The following is a 6000-nucleotide window of genomic DNA, read 5'->3' as shown; positions in this document are numbered from 1 at the left end:
TGCATACAGACAGACACATACACACAACTCTGCTACATACAGACAAACACACACAACTCTGCTGCTCTGTGGGGCCTGCACCCGCGGCATCGGCGGGGACAGCACCCGTGGCTCTGCGGGGCCCGCACCCGTGGCTCGGCGGGGACAGCACTCGCGGCATCGGCGGGGACAGCACCCGCGGCATCGGCGGGGACAGCACCCGCGGCATCGGCGGGGGGATTGGCAGGGCATACATCTGGGGGGGTAGAAACAGCTCACGGGGGCCCATAATGGGGAGGCGGGGAGGGCACTTACCCGATTAGGTCACGGTGGAGAGGGGGCCCACACAGCGCCGGACAGAAGCTCGCCTCCTTCATCTGTGGGACTGACAAGGCGGTAGCTCCGCCCACAGATGAAGTTCAAACCAGGATGTCTGCGCGCCTTAAAGTGACGGCGCCGCAGATTGCTGCCAAGGACTGCGGTCCCCGGAACTCGGCCGGGGGCAGCAGAAATGTAAAGGTGAGTGGGCCCCGGCCAAGGAACAGGAGAACTGACGAGGCCGAGTGGGCCCCCCCGGCTCTCCAGGGCCCCGGCATTTGCCCGGGTTTGCCGGGTGCTGACGCCGGCCCTGCCCCATTATAATGTACCCCATAGCCATGATGTCTCCACAGACCCCAGAATAACATACCCCACAGACTGCCATATAATGTGATGTCCCCACAACCCCCATTATAACATTCCCACAGACCCCCATATAATAGGATATCCCCACAGACTCCCAGTATAATGCACCCCATAGCCATGATGTCTCTACAGACCCCAGAATAATATACCGTACACCACAGATCCCCATATAATATGATGTCCTCACAGCCCCCAGTATAACATTCCCACATACCCGCATATAATAGGATATCCCCACAGACCCCCAGTATAATGTACCCCATGGGCTGTGGAGACATCATGGCTACCATTTAGTGGGCAAATAATATAAACAATATATGAAAAGCTCATATTCATCTATTCCAGGCTCCCGTCCTCTGCAGTCTCTATCTCCTCTTCTATCACGTCTCACAGGGGACGCTGTGCGGCGCGATGATGTCATCACGCTGTGTCACGTTCTCTGCGCGGCAACGGTCCTGCTCCCAACGGTCTCGCTGAAGTAACCGGCGGTGTAAGAGGATGATACCGCTCCTCCGCTCCTGTCCCCGGCGGCGCTCTAGGAGCAGGAGGGACGGACGACAGCCGGGAGCAGGAAGAGAGCGGTGACTGCGGCGGAGGAAGAGGCCCGGGCCGCGGGGGCGCAGCTGTCACACAGTACATGGAGTGGAAGGCCGTTAGCTCCCGTGCTCCCTCTGCTGGCGGCTGCAGTGTCATGTCATCATCTATAGAGGGGTCAGATCTCCACAGCAGATAGAAGAGCTCTGAATAAAGGTGTCCCCGGTATAAAGCAATGAACTAGCGCCAAGTTCCCCCGGTGTGCTGCAGATATGGGCAAACAATGGAGGGTTCATGGTTTCAGGCTAAAATTGGCCGAAATGAGGGTTAATGTTTGTACCGGGATGTTCATATTTATAGATGTTATACAATAGGGTCTGGGGTAATACTGTGCTGTGCTGGGGGCGGTTATCACAGAGAGACCTCTACATAAATATTTATATATGTTCTCATACAATAGGGTGTGGGGTAATACTGTGCTGTGCTGGGGGCGGTTATCACAGAGAGACCTCTACATAAATATTTATATATGTTCTCATACAATAGGGTCTGGGGTAATACTGTGCTGTGCTGGGGGCGGTTATCACAGAGAAACCTCTACATAAATAGTTATAGATGTTCTCATACAATAGGGTCTGGGGTAATACTGTGCTGTGCTGGGGGCGGTTATCACAGAGAGACCTCTACATAAATATTTATATATGTTCTCATACAATAGGGTGTGGGATAATACTGTGCTGTGCTGGGGGCGGTTATCACAGAGAAACCTCTACATAAATAGTTATAGATGTTCTCATACAATAGGGTGTGGGGTAATACTGTGCTGTGCGGGGGGCGGTTATCACAGAGAGACCTCTACATAAATATTTATAGATGTTCTCATACAATAGGGTGTGGGGTAATACTGTGCTGTGCGGGGGGCGGTTATCACAGAGAGACCTCTACATAAATATTTATAGATGTTATCATACAATAGGGTCTGGGGTAATACTGTGCTGTGCTGGGGGCGGTTATCACAGAGAGACCTCTACATAAATATTTATGTTCTCATACAATAGGGTGTGGGGTAATACTGTGCTGTGCAGGGGGCGGTTATCACAGAGAAACCTCTACATAAATATTTATAGATTGTCTCATACAATAGGGTGTGGGGTAATACTGTGCTGTGCTGGGGGCGGTTATCAGAGAGAAACCTCTACATAAATAGTTATAGATGTTCTCATACAATAGGGTGTGGGGTAATACTGTGCTGTGCTGGGGGCGGTTATCACAGAGAGACCTCTACATAAATATTTATAGATGTTCTCATACAATAGGGTGTGGGGTAATACTGTGCTGTGCTGGGGGCGGTTATCACAGAGAAACCTCTACATAAATAGTTATAGATGTTCTCATACAATAGGGTGTGGGGTAATACTGTGCTGTGCTGGGGGCGGCTATCACAGAGAAACCTCTACATAAATATTTATAGATTGTCTCATACAATAGGGTGTGGGGTAATACTGTGCTGTGCTGGGGGCGGTTATCACAGAGAAACCTCTACATAAATATTTATTCCACATTACAAAAAAGAGAACATATTGTGAATGTACTGAAAATAATGAATTGTAGCAGATATTTCTGTCACTCCCAGTCCTGGGCTTCCCCTTATGACATCTTTGTCTTCTTCCTTATGACACTGCTGGATCCTCCACACGCACCAGTTGTAGGTGATCACTTGAGCAGCGCAGTCTTCTTCCCAGTAGATGTGTCACCTTAGATGGTGAACATGACCAGCTTATGAGGTGTATGTGTGAATATGCAGATATGTAAGTTTACTGTCTATAAAGTGTATGTGCATGTCTGTGTAGTGTATATATGGTATGTTTGTGTAAATATAGTATATGTAGGTATAGAGTATACAGTATGCAGTTTTTGTATATAGGGAGTATACACGGTACATTTAATGTATAGCTTTATTCCAGTAGCTCTTCTGCTCCCTCTAGTGGTGGCAGCAGGTATTTATCAATAGGGCTCATTCACATGACCTTTCCGTTTTTGTGGTCCTCAAAACACGGTCCGGTTGTTTCAGGGATGCATCCGTGTGGCATCAGTGTGACATCCGTTCCGTATACGGGCCGTGTGTCATCCGTGTGTCTTCCGTTTTTTTTACGGACCGCAAAACACGGAAGCAGCTAGATAAATGGATAACTAGATATAGATAGATAGAGGGAGGAATGAATGAATAGAGGGATAGATAATAGATGAGAAAGACATATATAAATAACTAAAAAAAACCCGACGTGCGGTCCCCCTATTTTTTGTTGCCAGCTCGGGTAAAGCAGACAGCTGCAGCCTGCAGACAACAGCTGGCAGCTTCACCTTGGCTGATAATCCATAACAGAGGTCACCCCACGCTGTTATTTTAAATTAAATAAATAATTTAAAACAAAAAACGTGACACCCCCCCCCAAATTGGATCACCAGCCAAGGTAAAGCGGACAGCTGTGGTCTGGTATTCTCAGACTAGGGAGGTCCGTGGTTCTTGGACCTTTCCCAGCTTAAGAATAGCAGGCTGCAGCCGCCCCAGAAGTGGCGCATCCATTAGATGTGACATTCCTGGTACTTTGCCCCAACTCATCCAGATGCCCTGGTGCGGTGGCAAACGGGGTAATACGGGGTTCATACCAGATGTGTAATGTCACCTGGCATCAAGCCCTGGGGTTACTGATGCCACGGCGTCTATCAGATACCCGACATCAGAAACCCAGTCAGTAATTAAAAAAAAAAAATAGATGACAAACAAATTTTTATTTGAAAAAAAACTCCCCAACACATTCCCTCTTTCACCAATTTATTGAAAAGAAAAAACAAATCCGGGTTCGGTGTAATCCAATAAGGGGGTCCCACGACGATCCATACTCACTGTCCCAGTCAATGAACAACAGAATGTTCCCCATTGGCTGGGAGAGCAGTGCAGTGACCTGAGCTAACATCATGAGGTCAGCCCTGGTCACTGCAGGGCATGACCAGCACTGACTTGAAGGAGGTTAGCGAGGTACATTACCTGTAGTGATGGAAACCGCTGCACTCCTGACATCAGCGCTGGTCACTGTGTTCTATGCCTGCCGCGTTCTCAGATCACCTCTCTCGAGCGGCCTGTGACGTCACCGCTAGTCACAGTGTCGGGCTGGCCGGGAGAGGTGATGTGAGAATGCGGCTGTTAGTGACGAGCGCTGATGTCAGGAGGGCAGGCCTTCATCACACCAGGTAATGAACTTTACTAACCTCCTGACGGCAACGCTCATCATCCCCACGGCAGCTCACACTGCAGTGCGGGCATATGCTGACACATTGCAGTGCGGGCATATGCTGACACATTGCAGTGCGGGCATATGCTGACACATTGCAGTGCGGGCATATGCTGACACACTGCAGTGCGGGCATATGCTGACACACTGCAGTGCGGGCATATGCTGACACACTGCAGTGCGGGCATATGCTGACACATTGCAGTGCGGGCATATGCTGACACACTGCAGTGCGGGCATATGCTGACACGCTGCAGTGCGGGCATATGCTGACACGCTGCAGTGCGGGCATATGCTGACACGCTGCAGTGCGGGCTTGTGCTGGCACGCTGCAGTGCGGGCTTGTGCTGGCACGCTGCAGTGTGGGCATGTGCTGGCACGCTGCAGTGCGGGCATGTGCTGGCACGCTGCAGTGCGGGCATGTGCTGGCACGCTGCGGTGCGGACATACTGCAGTGCGGGCAGCTGCGGTGCTGGCGGGACACAGACTGCACGGGCACGTGACGGAGGTCACATGGAAGTGCTTCCGTGCAGCTTCCGGGGATTTTGCGGGCCCATTGACTTGTATTGAGTCACGGTCCGTTATTACGGAACAGAATAGGACATGTTCCATAATAACGGAACGGACATACGGCATCCAATGTGGTTTTTTTTGTAGAATCGGATGCATGTGGAAGTGCCACTGTGTGCCATCCGATCCTACACAAAAGACATTGAAAAGATGGTCCTGTCCGCCGTGGGTCCGCAAAAAAAACAGGAACTAACCAGGACAGACGGAACGGTCATGTTAATGAGCCCGTAACGGGAAACTGTCAGGTCCCCTATGCCCTCCAACCCAGCAGCATTCACAGTGTATGCCAAATTCCCTGTGTAACCCGCCCTGTATAATGCTATTTACCAAAATCAATGTTTTTGTTTTTTTTTATATGGAGTGTGCTAGTTAGGCCTTGACTAGTGGAAGGGGTGTTGTTTCCCCAGACTATTGTCCCTCTTTCCATGTTATCATGCCTCAGAGGCCGGGTGTATGAGTGCTGTCTTCAGAGAGGCGCCTGGCACATGATTGGACGTGCAGATTGTTTTCTTCCGATCATGCGCAGTGTGCCTCTCTGAAGCCGGGAAGTGTACACACAGCTTCTGAGGGCGCACTGACGCTGCTAAAACGAGCCGCACGCATGCACATGATTTCCAGGAGCTGGAATGACGCTGGCTCGTGGAAATCATGATGTTATACCCACAGGTGCATGATAGCATGGAAAGAGGGCCGACTAGTCTGGGGAAACAACGACCCATCGACTAGTGAAAGCCCTAATTAGCATAGGGACAGCACACTTTATAAATGCTTTTTTTAAACATTGATTTTAGTAAATAGTAATATACAGGGCTAGGTAGGCTGTGTTCACACAGGGCTTTTTTTGGTATGTGTTTTTCCTGACCAAAACCTGATCTTGTGGCAGGAAAACTCATTTTGAGTTATCTGCGTTTTTGGTGCGTTTTTTCAACAAATTGGGTTATAT

This window comes from Anomaloglossus baeobatrachus, chromosome 1, assembly GCF_048569485.1.
Source record: "Anomaloglossus baeobatrachus isolate aAnoBae1 chromosome 1, aAnoBae1.hap1, whole genome shotgun sequence".
In the NCBI taxonomy this organism is placed as follows: Eukaryota; Metazoa; Chordata; class Amphibia; order Anura; family Aromobatidae; genus Anomaloglossus; species Anomaloglossus baeobatrachus.
Note: the sequence above shows the minus strand (reverse complement) of the source record.